Raw genomic sequence first — 26,638 nt, 5'->3', positions numbered from 1 at the left:
ATAACTACGGCTAACCGCCCTGTAGGATGAACTGACTATTAGAGCTCCATATACTGTGGCCATCTTGCCCCCTCTCGATTTATTTTTATTTGTATATTTCTTTTATCATTTGAGTGGACTTTGTCAAAAGAAATGAGGTAAAGGTTTATGCTTATTTAGCGATTTTAGAATGGAAAATTTCCCAGATTTGTTACTATTGTCACTAATCATTTTTATCTTGTTTAATAGCCTTCTTTACAAGAAAAGCATGATCTTAAATTCTAGCAATTTCTTATATCTATGAGGTAATTTAAAAAATAGAATTATCCAAGAGTTTTCCAACTCACTGCTAAGAAGGTCTGAATCTTGATTATCCTCTTGCTACTCAATGACTTGCAAATAATACTTGAGTGCACACACAAGTATTCTCTCACAGATTCAACCTATGAGTCAATAAGAAAACAAGACATTTTCAGGCTAACAGTGATTGCCCATATTATTTACCCAGTACTTCCTAGAATTTCAGATTGGGTTTCTAGGAAAAGAGGTAATCAAAACTGGTCACTATCAGACCTGCTCTCCACACTTCTCCAAATTACACTGAAAAATGGGGAGAGGACTGCGGTGGTAACTGTGAGTGTGGAAGGTGTGAAATTCTTCTTCTCCATTTCCCTGACCATCTCCTTCTCCCCTCTCACCGTGTCTTAGGTGGGGCACATTCACTTCCTTCTCCTCATAAAAATGCTGTACATCTCTGCTCTGAGAAACTATAATGAAAAATATTGTTTGAAGATCAGATATATCAAGACCTTTCGATCTTAATTCCTTCACCAATTAGGCTTTCTATCTCTAAGGATAAAAATAAAGTAAATATTGCCCTACTGAAGTCAGTGCAAGCTTTCATTTATAGTCAGATGATTAATTTCCTGCATGACTAATGCATATAAAGTGCAGATGTAATACTGTTTTGGCTATGTTAGAACATTTCAGTTTATGAGGGGGAAAGAAGGAGAATAAACTCACATTATGTATCTACTGATTTCCAGGAATACTGCTCTATAATAAGGACCAAGAGATAAATAATTATGCATTCAAAATGATTTTCATTTTTCTGATAGAGACATGCTTGTATGAGATGACCACTAGTTATACTGCTAAGGTTATTTAAGCTTGTAATGTCATCCTATTTAATTTGTGTTAACTTAGTCATTGGGGAGGTTAATTGAAGGTAGGGTTGTAATGAAATGTCATCCCAGAATGGGATTTATATTACAAAAGTAAATTCACTATCATAATGAACTGCTAACAAACAGTACTATAAGATGAGGGCTTAGTGTGAAGTCTTTCAGTTAAGAGGAACACAATTGAGATGATTCTTTTCTAATAAGGAAAGGTAGTTACCAAAATTCTAATACAGCTGATGAAATTTCTAAGAGAGAAAAAAAAACTTTAAAATATGGCATTTGTGGCTAATTAGTCTAAAATAAGGACAAGGGCACAGATTTGACTCCCAGGCAGAAATATTCTTTGGATACTAGTTTTTGACAACATATGGCCATCATGCTCCAAATCAGTACTCTCAAAAACATGAGGTCATCATCATGAAGTGGTTCAGAGGAAGTTGAAACCTTGAACTAACTCATCAGTATGAACAACTGGAAGCATGAGGATTTGAAGGTTTGGAAATCCTACAATATTCTGTTTGAAAGGCCACCACATTAAACTCAGTCACATAATGAGACACTTTCTGTACGTACCCCAATTTCCACTACTGTAATTTAGTATATTACTAAAATGAAACTGCAGGAAAGGTGTATATATCAGAAACTACTTAACTGGATACTCTAGTGATGGCTGGCCACTTAGTGTTTGGTGTTTTACACTTGATCTTAGCCAAAAGGCTAAAAAGCAATGTTTTTAATCTGTTCAACTGTTTTAATTTTTTCAACAGTTGACTAGGTATCAACTAGTCCAACTCTCAAATGAATTAACTCTTATCCTCTGGGGAAACTCACAGTTCTATAACAGTGAAAAACATTGAGGGGAAATATAAGTGGAAGAAAAAAGATCCAAATTGATACCATGACAGCCATTAGTGTCTAATATGGATTGACAGAATTAAATAGCATTCTCTGTTAGCCAAGTTCTCAATGATGACTCTTCAAGGTCACTTGACACATCCGCTTTAGATGGACAGGTAAATAGAGATCCAAGGAAAAATGACAATTAGATCCAAAGAAAAGTGACATCTCTTTATGACAGAAGGCACTGAACTGGGGAGTATAATAATTCACTTGGAAAAAGATATGGGGACCTTTCAGCTACTGACAAAGCTGGGTATAGTCTGATTATTAATGCATAGAAAGAAACATCTCTTTCTCCTGTGGTATGAGGCATCAGGTTCATTTATTCTTGAATATATGCTTTTAATATCTTTACTGTTTAAACTAAATTCCAAAAGCATTGAAATAGCACTGTTCTTATCCACCAAATGCATGATTCCTTCTAATTTTTCTTCATATGCCTTTGAATAATTTCAGTCATGTTTACTCAAGTTTGTATTTTCTTCACTTGTTTTTTCACAAATGGTTTTCCACATCATCTTAATTTTATGTTTTTCAGAGTGATCATTTTAAATAGCTGCACAGTTTTAGATCTGATTAATATGTGAATATTGCAGCTATACAACTCTTATCAGACATTAAATTGTTCTCAGAGTCTTACGAATTCAATGTTAGAGCATACATTCTCATGATTTTCTGTCCTGATTGAAGTAATTTCTTATGATATATAACTAGAAGAGGAATGGATTATGTTCACGAAGAATATTACCATTCAAGTTAGTGACAAAATGTCCCTACTATTTTAAAGTTAATGCAGTGACAACATATAAGCAGAAAGTTGTGACCACATTCAGCTGAGAATCAGACGTTTGTCCTTTTCGCATGCCTCCACCCTCCCCCAACACTAGAGAGGCTAGCACTTTGAAGGGAAGGCAGGGAGATGTATTAAGAACAACCACGCCTGATTGTCCACTCTAATCCCCTCCAACCAAAATTCTAACCCATGCTGCGGTATAAAAGAGTTTTGAATTATATATAAAAGTTTTGATTTTCAAACTAAATTAGACTTTTCATTAATTAAAAGGAGTAGGAAAATGTTGGGTTTTGTTCATATGTCCAGAGAAAGGAAAAGGAGAATTTGACATAATTGTTTTGAGAAAAGCAGCTGCATTTCTTTAAGTCCATTTTTATTTCCCTACAAATTGAGATTCTAAAGGTATAATGTATTCAAAGAGAATTAATTATAGGAATTTAAGTCATATCATGCTGATGAAAAAGATGATGATAAAATTAATAATATCAATACCTAGTTTTATTGAGCATTTATCATGCCAGGCCAAGCAGTATTCTAAACGCTTTATGTGTATTATCTTATTTAATTCTTAAAACAACCTGAAGAGACAGGTACTGTCATTAGGCCCATTTTTCAGACAAGAAAACTGAGGCACAAAGAGGTTAACTAGCTTGCCCAAAGACACACATTTAAGAAGCCAGAGAACTGAATCTAGGCCTTCTGATCGCCTAGCCTGTTCTCTAAACAATAAAGTTAGGCTGTCAATAAAGTACACTTTATTTTCAATACTTTTATTGAACTCCATACTTCTTGAAAGAGCTACCTTAAACTCCATATCTTCCACAAAACCATTCTTTTAATTCTCCATAACTGATTTCTCTCCAAATTTCCATGCCCTTTTAATTTCTACAGAATATTCTGGCTTTAGGGGAAATATGTTTTTACTTATTTATACCTTTATTCCCATCCCTAATCCCTACCTCCGGTGTCTCTCTCTCTCTCCATACCCTCCACCTGTCCCTAAGCAGGGTGTAACGCACTGCAAAGAGCACAGACAAACTTAATTAACATGTGTCGACCGTCTTTCCTTAACCCATTATTTTGCAGGCAAATAATGACAGAATAAAACCTGTACGATTCAGTGAGAAAAATACTTCCCTTACTAGCTATTCTTAGCTAACAAAATTTAAATGCCATTTAGATGGCAGATATTGCGCTCATTTCCAGCATTAATATTTTTGTAAATCTATTTTTTGAACTAATTTTATGCCTAATAATCATTCTGCTAGTGCGGCAACCCAACATGCATGACATCCTGGCTCCACTGGAGAGCTGCTTTTTCTGAGAAACGGTTGGCAAGTACCAAATTTATTCTGCACAAATTGTTTTTATAGCAGCCTGATGTTCTCCAATCTTTTCTTAAATTGAACATTGGTAAGATACAATGTAAGATGACTTGCTGCTACATTGGATTTGCTATGCTTACTCTCCACACTTGGAATTAGATTGATGTTTAGTTTTACTCAAAAGATTATTTAAATAGCACTGAGCATACCTCCATACTACACACATAGCAGATTTCCCCATTATTTTAATATTTCTTCCATTTTCTTATTCTTTTAACCAGACAGCAACTTGATTATTCCCTTGGGTCATGAGAACAGCTCATATTTTCAATGAGCACTCAACGTCAGGCTTTCAGAGTGTACTTGGGAATCTGCAGCTATGGCAGGGATCCCTGTGAGCTCATTAGAGGATAGTTAAATCAGAGTCCAAGTATGCATTGTTAAAAGATAACCTCAATTTATGGGTATATTTTATCAACATAAAATATGCCGACGGAGGAAATATATTCATGGAAACACTATTTCTCTGAGTTATTTTTCAAGGTAGATTTCTTAGCAGAGTTTGCCAATTGTCATCAATTCATCTCCTTAAGCACATAATTCAATCTATTCAATGTTGTACTAGGGCAGTGCTGATGAGCTCTTAATTCTCCTCTATTTATTATAGCAAATATAGCACTGACCTTAATGAAACATCTATTAAGACAAAAATGTCAGTGCTGCATTTTTAAAGGTCTCAAGTGCAGAAGCTCCAAAGGTCAACACGATATTTTGAAGGTGGTCATTCAAACATATATTAAGCTTTAAGAGAATAATAAATGAACTCCCTTGAAAATTGGATATATTTTTATTTTTACTAAACAGGATATGCAGTAATGTCTAACATTTTAAAAATGTACACAATGTTCTGATTTTATTTGATTTGATTCATATGAATCTCCTGAAAGTATAAAATTTACTTACAATAATTATAACTTATATAGTTTAATCCAATTGATAGAGTATTTAAAGTTAAAAAGTGGGAGAGACAGCCAATCAACTGACATTGACTCTCTTGGTACAACTTGTATGAACTGATCTTAAGCACTTGGTTGACAAAGAGTCATATTTTGTCTAAGAGTACTGCTGTATTTATTGTTGGCTTTGAAAATTTAGTGGTTTTTTTTTTTTTGAGTCAATTAATTGAATTGATTTGGACTTGTTTTAATTTCCTTGGCTGTTCAAGCAAATACCATTCAGTGGTTGTCTTAAATAATGGGGAATTTATTGGCCCACAGTTTTGAGGCTAGGAAAAGTCTAAATCAAGCCATTATCACAGCAACACTTTCTTCCTGGCATTGTGGAGCTGGCTGTCAGTGATCCTTTTCTTGGCTTTTTTGTCACATGGCAATGAATATGGCAGCTTCTCTATATTCTCTTCCAGTTTCTATAGGCTTTCAGCTTTTGGCTGTTATCTCTGTTGCTTTCTCCTTATCTGCCTGAATTTCATTCTGCTTCTAAAGGACTCCAGTAATAAGATTAAGATACATCCTGATTGAGTTGGGCCACACCTTAACTGAAGTAACCTCATTAAAAAGTTCTACTTGGGATAACGGACTTGGCCCAGTGGTTAGGGCATCCGTCTACCACATGGGAGGTCACGGTTCAAACCCCGGGCCTCCTTGACCCGTGTAGAGCTGGCCCATGTGCAGTGCTGATAAGCGCAAGGAGTGCCGCCCCACACAGGGGCCCATGCACAGTGCTGATAAGCGCAAGGAGTGCCACCCCACGCAGGGGTGTCCCCCACATAGGGGAGCCCCATGCGCAAGGAGTGCGCCCTGTAAGGAGAGCCGCCCAGTGCGAAAGAGAGTGCAGCCTGCCCAGGAATGGCTCCACCCATTCTTCCCGTGCCCCTGACGACAACAGAAGCGGACAAAGAAACAAGATGCAGCAAATAGACACAGAGAACAGACAACTGGGGGAAGGGGGGGAATTAAATAAATCAATCTTTAAAAAAAAGTTCTGCTTAAAATGGGTTCACATCTACAGGAGTGAATTTAGTTTAAGAACATGTTTTCTTGGATACATAGCTCCTAACTACCACAGGATTAAATTAGCTGCATCGAATTGATTATATATTTTGTACTCTTTTTGTACTATCAGTCTTAAGCTGAAATAAGCTATGAATTTAATTCAATGATAAGTTAGAGAGCCTACTATATTCAAGGTTCTCTGCTAGTCTCTGTATAGATGAGAAATAATGAAAAAACTCTACACTTGTCTTCAAGGAGCTTACAACATAGCAGGAAGTATAAGAGACAAACAAATAAATGTAAAGGACATTTAGTTGAACCTCCAACTCAGTTATGAGATTATTTTTTATCATCCAGGACAAATAACCCTCTAGTTACTGACCACTGCCAGTTCAGTGACAACTCATAGTGTAATCAATTCTTCCCTAGGATTGAAATATAGTTGGAAAATTCTTCATTACACTGAACTAAAATGTGTCTTTGTGGGTTTTTCCATTGATTTTTTGTTATGGTCATTTGTATAAAGAACAATTAACTCCCTCTTTTGCAAGATAATCCTTTAACTACATGAAGACCCTTGTATTAGTCAGTCAAAGGGGTGCTGAGGCAAAGTACCAGAACTCTGTTGGCTTTTATAAAGGGTTTATATTTGGGATAGAAGCTTGCTGTCACAGACTCTAAAGAGTCCAAATAAAGGTACCATTAGAGGTACTTTCTCACCCAAAGTCATCGGCCACATGTTGAAAAGATGGCGGGTGATGTCTACAAGTGTTCAGCCTTCCTTCTCCCTCTCAAGGCTCCTTGGTCCTAGCTTCTTCTGATCTCAACTGTAGGCTGGCAAAAGGCTGGTTTCTTTCCCAGGGGCCCATTTCTTTCCAGGCTCAGCTGTTTTGTTGTCTTCACAAGGTCAGCTGTGGACTATCAGGCTCATTTCTCTTCCTGGGGCTCTGCTATGTCTAATAAGCTGTCTCTCTTCCTCTATGTTCCTCTTCTCTGTGTGTCTGCTTCCATGTGAGAGTCTGTTTTATTCTCGCCAAGGGGATGAGGATTCAACCCTGCATGCCCGAATGATGTGGTCAAATCAAAGCCCTAATTGTAACATAATTTAATCAAAGACATTTCAGCTGAATCTAATACAATCAAAGGGTCTCATGCCCAGAGGAACAGACCAGTTTACAAACATAATAAAATATCTTTTTGGAACTCATAAATAATATCAAACTGCCACAACCCTTATATTACCATTTTGGCTCAATGTAGTCCAACAAATGCCTTTAATTCTCTTCTAATTCTCCTCTAACTAAACTATTCTCATTTCTTTTTTGAAAACCTTTATATGATGACATTTGGATATTCCTGTGCCTTGTTCCATTTATCTTATTCTGAATGGGAGAAAAAACCCATGTGGTTTGGAAAGAAAGTAGATAAAAATGGTTAATGCAATATTGGAGTTTGGGCTGCACTGAGCACAAATGGCAGAGTAAATCATAATGATAGAATGCTCAGTGTTCTTTAAGGTTTTGTCTTATAAGTCAAATTTTAATAAACTTAAAAAATCTACCCAGTTAGTGTTCACATTCTGGGTATGTAGGTGTGCTGATACTGAGAAATCAAAGCACTGTTTTCCACACTGCATATACACAATGATTGCCCTTTCATTTGCACTAGCAGTCACTATCTAAGAATCTGTTTCTTTTCCTCACAGTCTGTTAGATACCTTTACTCAAAGTCACCCCATCTGTGATACTTCATGCCATATTCTGTCTACCAGTGAGGTTTCTGATTCATATCCAGCTCTGTCATGCCTCTTGAGATCAGGCTTATCTCTAGAATACTATTTAGTTAACCTATTCTTCGGCTCCCATTTGGAATCATGTTCTGGTGTATGTTTATTATGTATCTCCCATGGAGCATAGGCAGGAAACCACATCAGCTGCTGCTTTCAGCTATTTCAGGATCTTTTTAGTGATCCCTGATTATCTCCTTTTATGCTGATTAGGGCTTGCTGGTGACATTGATGAGACTTCAGGAAGCCTCTTACAGCATCAAGGACATGTCAAAGACCTAACATGCCCCTTGAAGATGAGGCATGACCACTGCACAGTTCCACATTTCAGTCTGTTCCAATAGACAAGTTTTTTTTTCAGTCTATCTTTTTTTTTTCCCTTGTCAATTAGCTCTGCTCTAAAATTTGCTCCCACATTGCAGAATTTAATGATAGTTTTAGACTCTCTACTTTTCATGATAATCTTGGGTTTGATAAAGTTATTTTTCTGGTTTATACTTTATTCAGTTTACCACAATTAACAGCATAAATTATGACTGTGGCAGTTCAGTATTATTTATGACTCCCCAAAAAGAAAAAGATTATGTTTGTAAACTTGTCTGTTCTTCTGGATGTGATACACTTTGAATGTATTAGAGTCAGCTGACCTGTCTGGATTAAATTACCTGTTAAGATTAGGGCTTTGATTCCACATCAGTAGGGCGTGGCTCAGGGTTGGGTCCCTGCCCCCTGGTTGGGTTGATATAAATGGGCACTCAGTCAAGAAGACAGGAATAGAGAGTGCTCCATAGACAAGGAGGAGGAGGCAACTTCGTCATTTTGGTCCTGCCATGTGACAGAAAGGAGAAAGTTCAAACAGCTAAAGCCATGTAAAGAGATGAGTCATTTGCCTAATAGTTTGCAGCCAAAGAGAACAGAGTAGCTGAGAAGGCCCAAGAGGCCAGGCAGAGGTCACCTGCCACCTTGCTTGGCACATGGCAACAGACTTTGGTGAGAAGTATTTCTTAGGGAAATTTGAGTTGGTCTCTTTAGGGCCTTGTAACTAAGTTTTCACCCTAAATAACTAACCTTTATAAAAGCCAACAGATTTCTAGTACTTTGCATCAGCACCCCTTTGGCTGACTAATACAATAACAAACTTCCTAAAAGTCATGGAATATGTTATGCACTTGAACAAGCCCCTTTTGACCAATCCTCCTTTTTCTCACATTTCTTGAAGGACTTCTATTCATTCTTCAAGATATCCCTCCCTTCTAGGGATCTTTCCAGAACAGTATGTATTGGTGACTACCTAGGCTTTACGGACACAGAGATCTGGATTTCTATCCCAGCTCTGTTGCTAATTACTGCTGAGACTTTGCACATCCTGTCTAAAACTGGGATTAAAGCACTGACTTCAGAGAGTTATGATAATTAAATACATATGAAATTGAGGTTTAGATGTATTCAGCCCTTGCTTCATATTCCCAAAACAGTTCATGCTGTACTTCCCTAGTGAGACCTGTCCTATTCTCTGTCAGAGTCATTTGTAGTATACTGGCTTAGAATCTCATGGCTGGTATCTGTATATCCTCAGCTATGAATATTGAAGCAATTTTTTAGGAAACTGTCCCATCTAGAAGCTAGAGCCTTGACTAAACTGTGTATAGTTTACCACCCAGAATGTAGAGCTGAGCTCAGAACACATAACCAAAAAAATTTAGAGAACACACTGAATTAGTTAGTTGCCATATTCCCCCTCCAACCTCATAGCAACAGAAATTTAGATCTAAAATTGGTGTTGCAATATTTTCCTCAATGTTTCACAAAATGTGTGGTACACAACATAACTCTACAGGGTAATTAATTGGTGTTATTTTTAAAAATGGTTTAAATGAGCAAATAAGTTTGAAAAACTCAGGTTCAAGCAAGATTAGAATGATTTCTTAGTAGTAGAATTTCTCAGTGCCTCTAATATGCTGATATCTTACAAGGGGAGAAGTAAAACTATAATAAGCAGTTTTATGTTACTTATTTTATTTTCTTTGCTTTGATGGCAAGGGATTATTTCTCAGTATTTGGAGAACTTTGGAAATGTTGACCTAATAGGAAAACTTATTAAGTACACAAAGAAGAAAAAGAGGTTCAGAAAGCCGTTTTCTTTTTACTAGACTTTGTAAACATTATCTCAAGGAGCAAAGTGGTAGGAGAAAATCACAAGGACAATACAAGGGATGTGTCAGCAAAACCGAACCAAGGAAGATTCTGAGTTTTTATCTATCTACAAACTATTATTCTAACATAAAATTCCATGTTCTTTTTTTTTTTTAAAGATTTATTTATTTATTTATTTCTCTCCCCTCCCCCCCCCCCAACCCGGTTGTCTGTTCTCTGTGTCTATTTGCTGCATCTTCTTCTTTGTCCGCTTCTGTTGTTGTCAGTGGCAGCGGAATCTGTGTTTCTTTTTGTTGTGTCAGCTCTCCATGTGTGCGGCACCATTCCTGAGCAGGCTGCACTTTCTTTCACGCTGGGCAGGTCTCCTTACAGGGTGCACTCCTTGCACATGGGGCTCACCTACGCGGGGGACACCCCTGCATGGCAGGGCACTCCTTGCTCATCAGCCCTGTGCATGGGCCAGCTCCACACGGGTAAAGGAGGCCTGGGGTTTGAACTGCAGACCTCCCATGTGGTAGACGGATGCCCTAACCACTGGGCCAAGTCCACCGCCTCCATGTCCTTTTAAGTCAATTGATATCCTGCTTCCAAATTTCTTTAATCGCCTGACTACTTCCACCCTCTCAAACATACTAAGTCTGATCTAATATTGGTAATTTTATTATTTAGAGTAATGCAATTTCTAAACCTGGGATGTTGAAGGACAATGCTCCCAAAAGTTCTGGGAGAAAATATCACCACAAGTCTGACTGGTATGCTTTTGTAGCTCCAGTCCCAGCCCCAGGTTCTTGGCTAGTGATTTTCTTTACCTTATATTCAGGTCTCTTTCTTTTGCCCAAAGTCCACAGAAGTCAGGGAGTCAAGGTCTATGCTCTCTGTGTCCCTACATCTGCTTCAGGTCTTAAATCCTAATCTTGCTCCTGTGAAGTATTACCGTAGTGCACATAGAACAGGCACGTACACACAACCACCTCACGTAACCTCTGGGTTGTTGACTATTAGATTTTCTAACTTTATACACTAAGAGTACAGAGGACAACACTAGGATAATAAGTAAATTTTAGTATGCCTGTAGACAGCAATGTGTATAATAGCTATTATTTATAGCTACAAAGAATACAGGAAAGAAAATGATTTGAGTTATAAAAATAATATTAATCCTAGACATGTATGAGAAATTCTTTTTTGTTTTAGTAATGACTATAATCACCATAACTATTAGGAAAATATTACTAAGTATATGGTTTATTTGCTTTTATTTTTCATTTAGTATAGTCTCCTTTTATAGACCATGATTATCTATCTATTCATAAAATAGGCTTGTCTGCTTACAAGAAGAAAAAGAAGAAGGGGTGGGGAGGGAAGACAAGGAGAAGAAGAGCAACAACAAGAAACAGTAGTCTGGATTCTCTTGAACTCAAGCCTTGATGAAGCATTCTCATAGCTGCTCTCTGTAGGAGCTAAGAGCCATAAGAAATTATATTTATACATGAAAGGATGTGAGTAATCAGAGGTTACTAAATATTTGGGGGTTACCCCTCTAAGAATTCAAGAGAAACAATGGACTTTCCTCCATAGAAAAATAAAAATAATGCACTTGTATACATTGTCAGGTATTCATAAGAATCAGAAAGTCCATAAATAAATTCCCTAGAATTCCAAGGACCCCATAAAATTCCAATAGAACACCCCACATTGTCTACATTTATATGCCTCTCTGGGGAGAATAAAGGTTGTTTGCCATCCATGGAAATAACAATAATGATCAAATAATTGAACCAGTAGAATAAGAATCTCAGAAAAAGTGAAGGAATATTAGGTCTTCACATTGTCTAGTGAGTATATCCCAAGAAGAAAGTCATATTTTTCATAATGGATCTTGGCAAAAGAAATAAATGGTGATGGTTTCCAAAATTTATCTCTGACATGGACTATCTATTTGGTGATATCCACCTGTCCAGCATCAATTTCCCTTCCTTCTGATAATTTCACCCTGCTCTTCCCTTGGGGTCCCAATCAGTCTTCTCTAATTCAATTATTTGGTTCTGGTGTGGCTAAATCCAATACTAGCTCCAGAATTTGGCACATAATCTAAAGCTGGCCTGGCAGTGTTATTCTATCTTCTGTCTACAGTGATCAGTTCAGGGAGGGGTCTGTGATCCAATTTTGGGAAAAAGAAACCATCTCAAGGCTACTGATGGTTTTTTGACATTGAAGAGAAAACAGACTGAATAGTAAGGGCAACAGAAAGTGAAGAAGGTGTATGAGATGGAGACTCGCTCCTGAGGATATCATATCCAACTGGGCATAAGAGCTGCTGTTTCACCTTCAGACCCACTCTCCACCTTTCTCCACTGGTTCTCCAGCCTTCCTGTCTGACCTGTGGAGATAACTTAGAGTACTTCTGAGGCTTCCAGATGGAGTTTGGTCCTGCAGAGTCCCAACAGAGGTTGATGAAGGGATTGGATTCCTTGGTTCACTCTGCAGAGTTGTCTTGAGCAGGCTTTGGCAAGCTCCTTCCAGATTTTGGTAACTAATCCCTCATCTTATACCATTTGGCCTTGGGTAGTAACAGCTTTTTCTGTTACTAACCCTGGGTTATGACACTCTTTTTCATTCATTACTCCCACATTTTCGTGAGTCCTTTTGTAAATAAATTGTTCTCATTATTCTGAGTGTGCCAGTTCTTTCCTATTGAGATACCCAATAATACATTAACCTTGCTTAAAATCACCTCAACCCTAGATATTTCACATACATGAACAAAGACATTTCCATTTTTTTGTCTAATCCATTCTGGGAAGAGCTTCTATCACTTGCAGCTAGAAAGAGTCTTGACTAATACAATCTCTCTTAACCCCCTTGGGCCACCTTGTGCATTCTACTTGGAAAATAATTGCTTTAGAAACATGGACAGACACATTATGGGAGTTAAAACTCACTTAGGTTGGAATGTAATTCCCAAAACAATCCATCATGTCACTCATGATCTATTAATCCTTGTCCTATAGAATTAAGTAACATTGCTGCCCACATTAAAAAATATGACCTCTATTGCATGCAGCATTTCAACCAAATTCTTATGCAATCACATGTCTAACACAAAAGTGGCATGAATCAGACCAATATGTACTTCTTCCAATTAAAAGGTATGAAAAGAGCAAAGAGAAATGTTCTTTTATATTTACTCAACTCAGCAATTTAGCAGTTCATTAGCAAATCCTGAATGCACATAGGTCATGAGCTCCAGTAAAGTGAGGACTATTTTAGAAAGCAATCTTAGAAAGGCAACCTTTAAGTCAAAAGTACTATTCCCTGGTGACGTTTATTAATTGAGTCATTTGTTTACAAAAGGTGATCATGGCTCTAAGTGACAGTACTATTTGTACGGTGGCACCAATATTAGGAAAGCCTATGTGTAATGCATTAGTAATGTATAAAAGAGACCACCTGAGTTGGGGGTATTTGTTTAGTACATTGAAATCCAGTAATTTAAGCAACTCCCTGAGTATGAAATGAATTAATTTATTGAGGTTACAAATAGTTCCTAAAAATCTTTCTAATGAGTAACATGAAGTAAGGATATTTACCACCTTCTTGATACATGCTAAAGACTAAATGTGAGTCTTGGTTAAATGGTAGAAATGGGGAGAAAAGGAGGGTGGGGGGCACTTAGATCCCATTTTTCTATTAATTACTATTCTTCAACAAAGACTATATTTTACTAGAACCAATTTCTAGAATGAGAACTTAATATAATAATATTTGTCAGCAAATATTTCCTCTTATTTAAATCATAATTCCTTGAAGAGAATGTATCAGGAGAATAAATACAGTGATTAAAGTTATAATTTTTTTATGCAATAGTAATTCATTGGTGGGCTCTGGTTTTGATCTTAAGTAAACTAGTTCTGAGGCTGAATGGAGTTCATGCATCTTAATTATTTCACTCTGATAATATGAAATCATTCTCTCTATTAAAAGAAGTTTTTTCCTTTAATAGTATGCAAGTGCAGCTGGGAAGTGGCTTCTAAGCCAGGTCTCAGGTACTGCATTTGACAGACCTACCACCTCTAGTTAATGGACTATAAGAGGAAGAGATGTGTATTCTTCTTCACCAAGGCATTTTAGAAGCAGGCATGCTTACTCCATTCTCTCTTTCCTTTTTAGTTAGTTGAATTCAGATAATAACAAGAAATTTGGGTTCTGAAATCATCATATGGAGTCAAATTTAGTGCCCCATGATCACCTGGTTTAAAAAGTATATTTTATTAGTTAGGGTAGTCTCTAGATGTGGATTTAAACACAAATATGTTTGGCTAAAATGCAATTTTATCTTTTACTCATGTAATGGTCCAAGGTGGGTGATTTCTAATGAGGAAAAAACACATGAAAATACATGGCTAAAAAACACATGAAAAGATGTTCAGCATCACTAGCAAGTAGGGAAGTACAAATCAAAACTACAATGAAATATCATCTTATACCTATTAGACTGGTGGCTATTTAAAAAACAGAGAACTACAAGTGTTGGAGAGGATATAGAGAAATGGGAACTCTCATCCTCTGCTGGTGGGAATGTAGAATGATCAAACCATTGTGCAGGATGGTTTGGCAATTCCTCAGGAAGCTAACTATAGAATTGCCATATGGTCCAGCAATCCCATTGCTGGGTAAATACCCAGAAGAATTGAAAGCAGGGACATGAATGGATATATGCACAAAAATGTTTGTAGAGGCAGTATTCACTATTGCCAAAAGTTGGAAGAAACCCAACTGTCTACCAAGGGATGAATGGATGAAGAAAATGTGGTATATATGCACAGTGGAAGATTATTTGGCTGTAAGAAGGAATGAAGTATTGACATATGTGACAACATGGATGAATCTTGAAGACCTTATTTTGAGTCAATTAAGGCAGTCACTAAAGGACAAATATTACATGATCTCACTGATATGACCTAAGCCTACTGAGCAGACTTTCAGAGCTAGAGTCTGGAAGATAGTTATAAGGTAACAGAAAGTGAGCAGAGTGTGATGAGCCAATGCTCAATATGGGCAAAACCCTTGATTAGGTGGAAGGGGATTTGGCAGTGGATGGGGGGATGGTACAACAGGGATATGAGTGGGGTCAACTGTGCTAGAATGTGAGGGTGAGCAGGGTAGGGTGGCAGTATGCATGGACTACCCATGGAACTTAGGGGAGGACTAGAGCAAGGAACAGGTGAACTCTGGGGATTTGTAAGTCTGTGGTTGAAACTACAATGATAGGGATGCTTTTATTTTGGGAAATATGGGAGGGGAGGGTCACTGGTGCAGGGCATTGGTGGTGGGGGAATGTGCAGAAAAGGGTGCAGCTGGGGCATGCCCCTATGGACTATGAATGTGTTCATCTTGGCATAGGGTATTATCTCAGGGGTGGAGACCCACACAATAAACAAGAAAATATTAAAACGTCATTCTGGGGAGTCCTGCTGTATTCTCAAATAGAGGGGTAAGAACATCTTGAGGACATAGAGAGCACCTAATAAAAGAAAGAAAGAACAACATTAATGCACATAACTATGAAACTTATTCTTAAAAAATGGAAACTTAGAGGTTGCCACAGGTTCTGAGGAGAGGAGGAAGGAGGAATGGGTGGAACATGGGGCATCTTTGGGGCATTGGAGTTGTTCTGTGTGATCTTGCAATGAGAGATACAGACCATTATACATTTTGCCAGAGCCTATAAAAGTATAGTGCAAAAGGTAAACCATACTGTAAACCACTGACCATGGTTAGTAGCAATGTTTCAATTTTGTTTCATTGATTTTAACAAATGCACCATACTCATGTAGGATGTTATAGGTGAGGGAGAATGTGTGTGGGGGTTAAGGGAGTAGGGTATTTAGGAATCCACGGTATTTTCTATGTGACTTTTCTGTATCCTTAAGCTTCCCTGAAGATAAAGTGAAAAAAAAGAAAAAGACACTGGGGGAACATAGAGAAGAAATTGTCACTATACATTAAAGCTATACATGAAAGATAACAGATCTTATGGTGAGGAAAGACAATGCAAAAAAAATTAAAATTTTTTTCCATTGTTTATTTTAATATTGGTTTTTTATTGTTGTCTTTGCATTGGGGGAAGTTTTGGGTTGCAGAGGGGTTGCAGCTATGGTAGGAGAGGATCACTGGTCTGGGGTGTCAGTGCTGGGTGATGTGTGGGAGGGAGTGTGCCTGGGGCATGCCCCTATGGAGTGTGAGTGTTCAAGTGGTCATGGGGTGTTGTCTCTTGGGTGGAGACCCACAGAATAACTGCCAGAATATTGAATTCCCATCCTGGTGAGTCCTGGTGATTCCTGCTATATTGTCTCATAGAGTGGTAAGACTCTCTGGAGTACATGGGCAATGCCTAGCAAAGGAGGGCAGACCAATGTGCCAGGCCCTTGATATTGATGCTTGTACTTGTGAACCTTGTTCTTGTGAAACTGAAACTTGGCCTGGTAATATATAAGAGATACCTCCTGAGGGCTTCCTTGTTGCTTAAACGTAGCCTCTCTCTAAACCAAACTTGGCACATAAATATACTACCTTCCCTGTGGTACAGGACATAACACCTAGGATTGTGACGCCCTGGGACTGAGGGATTAGAACCAAGTGCCAACTAATGATGCATTTGGAGAAAGACCTAGACCAAAAGAGGGAAATGTTAAATGCAAATGAGTTTTAATGGCTAAGAGATTTTGAAGTGAGTTAGAAGGCCATTCTAGAAGTTATGCTTATGCATGTCTCAGGAGGATCTCGCTGTCTGCCGTAGTAAATAGTGCCTCAAGTAGGGGATGCTCCTGGGGGCTCTGGAAACATCTAGGCACTATAGGTGGGGAAGACAATCCCAGGAAATCAGCACCCCATCAGTGGGCCTTACCTTGGAATATATAATAACCCCTATGTATCATTCCCCAATGTAGCAGTTAGACTCATTTAGAAGTTATCTACACATGGTTCTTCTATCTCATTTATTTGAACCTATAATTAGCACTATACCCATTAAATATATGTCCCAGAGACTTAAGTCTTCTGGCTGTTCATATCCTGGATAAGCTCTGAATCTCAGCAGAGTTAGAGCCAACCTACTGTCCAGTTCAGCAGACTCACCTGGGGCAACTAATGAAAGGATGACGGTAGAAAATACCCAACCCAAGAAGCAGAGAGTATCTACAACTGCAAACAAGACAGTTCCATCCATCTGCCCCCTGGAATCTAAGTCCACTCTTAATTGGAAGCAGAGTGAGCATCACCATCCCCAAATCCTCAAGGTAGAGGAAGGAACAAAAGACAACCAAAGACAATAAGTAAATAAATTACTAGATAAATAATTATAAAGGAAGAAATTAGCATGGTCAAAGCAGAGTATTACAGTATATTTTTCTTTCTCTTTTTTGTGCACTGAACAATTTTATAGGTTTTGAAAAAACATATAATGGCCTGTATCTGTCATTGCAATATTATGCAAAACAATTCCAGTGCCCTCAAATGCACCATGCCCACACTGCTTCAGATAGAGACGGGGCTTAGATTTGATGAGGGCAGATGGAAGGAACAATTTTTCTTGCAGCTGTAAATACGCTCTGATTTTTGGATGAGATTTGTCCATCATCATCATTTTGTTAGTTGTTGTGGTGACTATGATGAACTGAAGAGCAGTATTGGCTACAACTTTGCTGAGATTCAGGGCTCAACCAGCATATGAACAGACCAAAGATTTTTAAGTCTCTGGGACATATATTTAATGAGTATAGGTACTAATTAAAGGTTCAAATAAAAGGGGTAATAGACTCATGTGTAGGGAAATTATAAATGAAGCTAACTCTGTTGCATTGGGGGAATAGGTTATTATATATTCCAAGGCTCAATGATGCGGTGCTGATTTCATGGGGTTGTCTGTCCTGCCTATAGTGTCCAGATGTCTCTAGAACTCTTGGGAGCCCCCTGCTTGAGGCTTAGTTTACTTTGGCAGTTAGGGAGATGGACCTGAGATATGCATAAGTGTAACCTCTGGAATGACCTCCCTACCTACTTTGAAATCACTTATCCATAAAAACTCTTCTTTATTTAATGTTTACCACTTTTGTTCAAGGTCTTTCTCCAAATGCATCGCTCGTTGGGGCTTGGTTATAATCTCTTGGTGTCAGGGAAGCTTAGTCCCAGGATTTATGTCCCACACTGGAGAGAAGTAAGTTTATATGCTGATTTTGGCTTAAAGAGAGGCCACATTTGGGTAATAGGAGGTTTTCAGGAGATAACTCTTAGACAATAGATATTATTAGGCTGTTTCAATTTTACAAGAATAAAGTTCATAAGTACTAATATCAAGGGCTTGGTGTATTCATCTGTTTTCTTTTATTAGGTACTGCCTGTGTACTCTAGAGATTCTTGCCACTCTGAGAGAATGTAGCAGGACTCCCCAGGATGGGAGCTTAATATTTTGTTGGTTGTTCTGTGGGTCTCCACCCACTAAGATAACACTGTATGTCCAGTGACCCTTCCCTGCTATAGTTGCCAAAAAAAACACTCCCACAATTTTCTTCTCACCTGCAGTTCTCTACCTCCCCAGAGTTTACCTGTTCATTCCCCCATTCTTCCCCCAGCTCTATGGAGAGCCCAACCCACCCACCCAGCCCTGCTCACACTCACAATCCAGCATCATCATTCCCATTCACATCATTGCACCACCATCACATGGTGTATTTTTTAATGTAATTTAAATAAGCTGTGGGCCACATATATGAAATGGAATAATATGGAGAAAATAAAATTGTACATTAGGACAATGAAAGAAAAATATGTACGTCAGTAGTGGTCAATGTTATTTTTCATTTAACTATTCCTGTGAGGTTAAGGGTGACTTCTTCCAGGAATATCTTATTTATATGACCACAAATTACTAATATGGGTAATTTGACCACGTATTTCCCAGGTGAATAGGTGGTTCTGGGTGGTTAATTTCTTGTTATTTCTGTTGATCCTATATTTCTCTTTGTAGTTGAAGGATTGAAAAATACTACATTTCCACAGTTTTTCTTTTTCAGTATTATGCAGGATAAATCCTGGATGTATTGAAGACTGTGTTTCTGTTTGGAACTTTCTGAATGACTATGACAGGGGCCTTAGAAAATCAAATTGCCATGTTTTTCTACTCCCATATTTGTTTGGGTGATTGGTCATTCTGTGTCTTTTATCCTAGTCGCCAAATATTGCAAACGGACTTAGTAATGCACCACAACAGTTTAGAATAACATTACTTGTAAGTCTCTGTGCTCTCCCAAATTCTGCTCTTACCCCGTCAGTCTGTTTTCTGCACAACAACCAGGGTAATCCTTTTTGTTAAATGCAAGTCAAAACCCATCACTACACTGCTGAAGCCCTCCCAGTAACTTCCCTGTACATTCAGAATAGTATCAGTGGCCTGAAAAATCTGCCTCTAGCTATTTCTCCAACTTCTATGGCTACCACTCTCTCCTGTCCCTTCTCAGAGGTTTGCTCCCACCATCCTGGCCTCTTTTTCTCCAAAATGGCAACCTTGCTCCAGTCTTGGCATTTTCCATTCTTCTCATCTGGAATGCTCTTCTTTAGATATCCTCTAGGCTCATTCTAACACTTCATTCAGAGCTCTATTCAAATGCCCCCTCCTCAGAAAGGGCTTCCCTCATTACCGTTTGTTTAATATTATCCTCTGGCACTCACAATCCTTTTTCATGCTTTATTTTTCTTCTTAGCTCTTATCTCTACCAGGCATTATGCTGTATATTTTTTATTCATTCATTTGTTGTTTGTTTTCTCCACTGAAATATGATTCAGAGCCTATAAATGTCTTGACACACATAATAAATAATATTTTGTTTAATAAATGAACATAAATAAATGAGTGATAGTAGTACTACTGAAAGTTATTTATTCCTCTTCACTATTAAAAGTGTGAAAATAAGCATACTGAAGGTGGTGTAGTGTTTGGAATATGTTATTATTAATGTATTCATTCATTTATCTAACAAGATATCACTGTACCTACAAAATGTCAGTACTTCTGTAGGGGCTAGAGATGTGGCAATAAAAAGTTTCTGCCTTGGTGGAGTCTATGTTCTTTGGAATAATAAAGAGAGAAAACAAAATAACAGGCAATTAGATAATATTTCAGTAGAAGAAAAAATAAGAAAAATAGATTCTATGATTGGGTATGTGGTAGGTTGAATTATGTACCCAAATGTAGACATATTCTTAATCTTAATCCAGCAGAGTGGGCCTTAATCCAAGTTAATGGAGGTTTTATAAAGAGAAAGCCACAGGAAGGAGTCAAAAGCTAGATAGCAGGAATAAGGAAGGAGCGGAGGGCATCTTTATGTGATAGGAGGTAGAAATACAAGCCAAGGAGCCCCAAAGATTGCAGAAAGCCAGTATCAGAATACTAGACTCCAGGGAAAAGCAAGTCTTCCCATATCTTGGTTTCAGACTTCTAGCCACAAAACTGTGAGTCAATTCCTATTTTTTAAGCTAACCCATAAGGCGTCATGGCAGCCTAGAAAACTAACACAGGGCACAATTTTTTATAAGGTGAGCAGAGGCCTAAAGGAAGTAAGGGAATGAGCCAGGAGGAAGAGCTTTCAGGACTGAGAGAAGAACAGGTGAAAAGGCCTGGAGGCAGGAGCAAGGAAGCCACTAAGTCTGGAGTGGAGTGAGTGACCTGGGATCAGTAAGAGATAAATTCAGAGAGGTGGTAGGCTAGGTTGTGTAGGGCTTTGCAGGCTATATTGGTCAGTCAAAGAGGTGCTGATGCAAGTACCAGAAATCTGTTGGCTTTTATAAGGGGTAATTATTCATGGTAAAAACTTACAGTTACAAGGTCTAAAGAGTCCAGTTCAAGGTTGCTTTCTCACCAAAGTCAGTTGCCATATGTTGAAGAGAGATGGTCACTGATTTCTGTGAGGGTGAGGGTTCCCCCTCTGGGTTTGTCTCACAGGGCCTCCTTCATCACTCTCAGCTGTCTTCCCAAGGTCAGCTGTAGGCTACTAGGCATATGGTCCATCTCTCTCAGAAACTTTAGCTGGTTGTGAAGTCTCCTTTCTGTCACATGACAAGCAGGGTCGAAGTGAAAGAGTTCTCTCCTCTGATGTCTGTGGAGCTTTCTTCCTGTGTGCGTCTTCTTGTGTCTTCTTGAATGAATGCCCATTTACATCAGCCCACTAAGTGGGCAGGGCAAACTTAACCTGAGTTACACCCTACTGACATATTCGAATCAAAGCCCTAATCTTAACATAATTTAATCAAAGACATCTCAGCTGAATGTAATAAAATCAAAGTGTGTCATGCCCAGAGGAACAGACCAGTTTACAATATAATCCTTATTTTGGGGGGTATAAATAATCTCGAACTGCCACATAAACCATGAAAAAGACATTGACTTTTATTCTGAGTGAGATGGGAGCCATCAGAGGGTTTTGAGCAGAGGAATGACTTCATCTTAGTTACAGTTTGACAGGATCATGTTGGCTGTTGTGTTGAACTGCTACAAAGGCTAGGGTGGGGGTTAGAAGTCTGTTATAGGTATTTTGTGAGTGATGGTGGTGGTTTAGTCCAGAGTAGTAATAGTGAAAGAGGAGAAAGGGGGTCAGAGTCTAGATAAACTGGAAGCTGGAGCAGGCATTCAGTGTGCACTTTGTCCATGGAAAAGAATTAAAGAGTATATTTGTGAGCACCTTCAATTGGCCCAGTCATGTGAACCCATGGACCTCTTCTGTGGACAAGCTTACTTAATAGTTCCTCAAAAACTCTCTTGCCTGCCTGTGATGACTCTGCTATGCTACCATTTGACTGTTTTCCTCTTTCAGAATATTTCTGCAGAATTAAAACAGGCAAACAAATTAACTAAATAAATTTTTATTTTCTATTCACTGGGAGCTACAAATTCTAAGTAGAAAACTCACCAATAAATCTGTTTTTGTAGCTTTTTTATAGAATTAGCTTGTTTATATAAGTGAACTTCATATGATTAGAAAGATCCCTCATCTCCAGGTTTGCATTTGCAGGTCTTAATACCCACTTCTTTTTCAGAAAGAAAAGTGATAGCCAATGGGCATGTGAATTATGTAATAATATTTAGAAAGTAGAAGAATCAATGAATATCTATCAAAAAACTTTTCAGAAATATTAAAATCATCCTGTATTTATGCATTAAATTTAGGAATTTTTGTTTTAATGACTTTGTAGAGACACTTAATCTCACAGAGCTAGAATACTAATTACTGTACTGTGTTGCAACAGGAAAAAACAGCAAATTACTCAAATTTTAATTATGATATTCAGTTTTAAACAAGTGTATAATAATTGACTTTGTGTGCAATAATTGATTTGTCATTTAAGCAGTAATTTTTTATGTAAATGAACTACTTTATATGTGTGAACCAGTTATTAAAAAATTAATTACCGAATATAATTTCTTGCAGAACTTACTACCAAGACTTCTAACTGGCTTTTCCATTCAAGAAAAAGCTGGGTTTTTATGTGGAATGATGAGCTTTATAACCAAAGAAATTAAACCATATTCTACATGCCTGCTAAATGTGCCTTTCCTTGTAATTATCATTTTAAAGTGCTTTATAAACAGTTTCTTCAAGGCTTTCTCTTAATGGATTTTCACAGTAACCCTAAAAGCTAGTTATGCATTTTAAATCTTCAATTTGGAAACAAGGAAATATATTCTATGGCTAAATATTAAATATTTTGACAATATTCAGTCAGTGGAATAACTATTTGCTGATCTGTATTCTGTTGTCAGAGGTACAATTCATTTTTTTTTGTTTTTCTCTGAAAGATAGAGAAAATAAAAAAGAGAATGTAGTAAATGGGGGTGGGGGGAATGTTACCAAGGCAAAAACTCCAGAGGAGAGGATTCCAGAAGACCCATGTGTATTGTATTCATCCACATAAGTGCATGGCTTCACATGGGCATCACCGCACAGAAACTTCTTATATCTTCCCAAGAACAGCCTCAGATCTTTCTGTCAACTTAGACTGTTTATTTAGTCTGAGACATTTGACATCATTTTCTTCTAGTTTTCATGCTTGCTATTAGGAGAAACTGAGCAGTCACATCTTTTAAAACAATTTTTGAACCCCTGGGTGTCTCATAATTAAGATTCTAGAGGTAGATTAGCCACAGTAACACTTTTTATTCTTTTGAGGTCTATTTAACTTCCCTGGTATTAAGGAAGTTAATATTTTCTTTATACAGTTTAACTTTTTTAGTTAGCAGGATGCTGCATGAGGCAGGGATTTTGGCAGGATTATTTTTTAAATAGCATATACTTGGCATGAAGAACAGTGCCTGGCATACAGTAGGCAGTCAATAAATATTTGCTGATGCTTGCAATACATTCTCTTCTATTTTTATTAGGAACTAAAAATTTTGAGTTAGTATTACAAATAATGAGAAATTTTGCATTGAGCTAGCATCCTTTGAATGTTGACAATAAAAATGTGGAATACATAACAGAAAAAGTAATTATAATTGAATCTCCTCAATACAGTTTGGGATCACTCATAGAGCCATCTTTTAAAAAGTTGTTAAATTATGGTTAGTGCATTAATTATGTTCCTCTCAAAAGAAGTCACCCTAAATATAATATTGTGGCATGGGTAATAGTATGCAGGATAAAGACAATTTTTTTTTCAATCTCAGTTACATCACTTATTGGCTTTTGTGACTTTCGTGATCCTCAGCCTTTCCAGCTACCAATGCTATACACCACTCTTACAGGGAAAGTACGTCTACACCTGCAAACTGATCTCCCCTGAGGTGTCAACTGATAATCCTCTTAGACTCCTCATCTATAAAATGGGGACAGAAATACCCCAGAATGGTTTAATGACTGATTTGGATCATGTAATCAAATAGTTTTGTGTATTTCCTGATACATAACTTGCCCTAAATAAATACTAATTATTACTATTAGTTGTATGAATAGACATGCATAAATACTATGTATTAGAATTATGTCTAACACCTTAAACCAGTAACCCTTCCTTATTATATTTTCTGCACAGGGTGCACCTGGGGCAAGCTTCTAGTTAGTGTGTGAGTGCTCATCCTGTCATAGTGTGTTATGTCAGTGGGTTGAGAACTATACAATGAGCGGGAAGGTGTTATACCCCTATCCTGGGGAAGCCTGATGTTCTCAAACAGAGGGCAGTATGACTCTCAAGAGAATGGGTGGCTCCCAACTGGGGAGGAAAGATTAGTGTGTCAAGCGCTCAGCATTGTTGCAAGTATCTATGAATCTTGTCCTTCAAGCAGTGAAGCTTGGTTGTCACTGTGGGCCCCGAGGGGAGGGGGAGAGAGGAATAGAATAGATGGAAGAGGGGGTAACTGGGGGACAATGGATGTGTTCTGCATGATCCTGCAATGATGGATACAGGCCATGTTAAATTTCACCAAAAATTTATAAAAGTGTATAGTCTAAAATGTAAACCATAATGTAAACTATAATGGAACCATGGTTAGTAGCTATGTTTCAATATCTATATATTAGTTGCAGCAAAGGTAACATCCACATATAAAAAGATAAGATCATTGCTGGGGAAGGGAGAAAAGGGTTTGATGTTGAGTATATGGGAGTCCCCTATATTCTATATGTGACTTTACTGTGACCTAAAACTTTTTTGAGGACAAAAAAAAAAAAAGGATGTAGACACTGAGGGAGAAATGGAAGAGATTGCCTCATCATTGTACATACAGGCAACATCTATTACAGTGACAAAAGGCAAAATATTTTTAAAAAGTATATATTTTTCATTTTTTAATACCCCAATTTATTTTTTACTTTTAGTTTTTCTAAATTATTATGTGTTCTATTTCTAATCTTTAAAACTACCATTATTATTTCATTTTCCTATTAATTGAATTTGGCAATATATTAGACTTCATTTTTTAAGATGTTCTGGATCACAGAAGGGTTCAAATATGGCTGGGGAGGAACAATGATGTGGGGTGTCATTGATGGGGAATGCATGGGAGGGAGGTAGTCCTCCAGGGTATGCATATAGGGTATATAAATATGTTTGGATGTTCATTGGGTGTTGACATAGTGGGTAAAGTTTCACACGACAACTGAGGGAGTACTAAGTTCCCATTCTGGGGAACTCTGTTGCACTCCCCAATGGAGCAGCAACAATCCCCTAAGGGCAAAGACCAGTGAATATGGATGGTCCAGTGATGAACCCTTGATACTGATGGCTAAGCTTATCAGCCTGTGTGCTTGAAATTTCAACTAGGCCTAGAGCTGCAGGATGCCTACGAGTTACCTCCTGAGCCCCTCCATGTTGCTCAAATGTAGCCACTCTCTCAGCCAAACCCAGCATGTAAATGAATTACCTTCCCCCCAGCATGGGACATGACTCCTGGGGACGAGCCTCCCAGGTGTCAAGGGATTACTACCAAGCACCAGCTGGCAAAGCAACTAGAAAAATACCTTGACTGAAAGAGTAAAATGGTAAAGACAAATGAGTTTATATGGCTAAGAGACTTCAAAATGAGTCGGGAGGTCATCAGAGGGGTTGAGCTTATGCACTTTTCAGCAGGATCTGAGAGACAGTCAAAAGAGGTACAACCCCATGTAGTGGTGCTCCTGAAGGCTATGGAGACACCCAGGTCCTACAGTCAGGACAGATGGCTCTGGAGTTCAGTGCCTTGCCAGTGGGCCCTACTTTGGAAATTGTGCTCCTGAGTGTGATGGTGTTGGACTCAGATGTGACCTCTCTACACATGGTTCTTCTGTCACTTTTACTGAACCTGTGGTTGGTGCTGGGGTTGGTGTATGCTCAGGAGACTTGAATCTCTGGACTGTCCATGTGCCAGCTGGGCCCTGAGTTGCAACAGCTATACCTATTTGGCTATTTTATTGGCTTCATTTTTGAAGAAGCTTTGGATCGCAGAAGAGTAACAACTGGGGCAGGGAAGGATCATTGATGTGGGATATAAGTGATGTGGGATACATGGGAGGAAGTTCACCTGGACATACATATAAGGTATATAAATATTTTCAAATGTTCATGGGGCATTGTCACAGTGGGTTGAGATTCACACAACAATGAAAAGAATATTGAATTCCCATCCTGGAGAGCTTTGTCACATTCTCTAATGGAACAGCAACAGTCCCCCAAGTACAGGGTCAATGACTAGTGAAGGAAGATGGCCCATTGATGGGACCTTGATATTGATGACTATGTTTATGAGCCATTGCTCTTAAAATTGAAACTTAGCCTAGTGTTATAGGGTACCTAAGAGTTACCTCCTGAGAGCTTCCTTGTTGCACAAATGTGGTCTCTCTCTAGGCCTAACTCAGCATATTATTGCATTGCCTTCCCCAGAGCATGGGACATGACTCCTGGAGATGAGCCTCCCTGGCACCAAGGGATTACCACCAAGCACCAACTGGCAATGCAACTGGAAAAAATATCTCAAACAAAAGGGG

The 26,638-nt window shown here is 38.1% G+C and overlaps 1 long non-coding RNA gene across 1 annotated transcript in view; it reads left to right on the top strand.

Moving 5' to 3' along the window:
• Positions 1 to 26,638, top strand: part of LOC131279298 (uncharacterized) — a 130,859-nt gene extending 104,221 nt beyond the window's left edge. The window contains exon 5 of the long non-coding RNA XR_009186680.1: positions 26,535 to 26,638. This is a non-coding gene — a long non-coding RNA (uncharacterized lncRNA). The remainder of the gene's footprint in view (positions 1 to 26,534) is intronic.

This window comes from Dasypus novemcinctus, chromosome 7 (genome assembly GCF_030445035.2).
Source record: "Dasypus novemcinctus isolate mDasNov1 chromosome 7, mDasNov1.1.hap2, whole genome shotgun sequence".
Classification (NCBI taxonomy): domain Eukaryota; kingdom Metazoa; phylum Chordata; class Mammalia; order Cingulata; family Dasypodidae; genus Dasypus; species Dasypus novemcinctus.
This window is presented reverse-complemented; position numbering and strand designations above follow the sequence as displayed.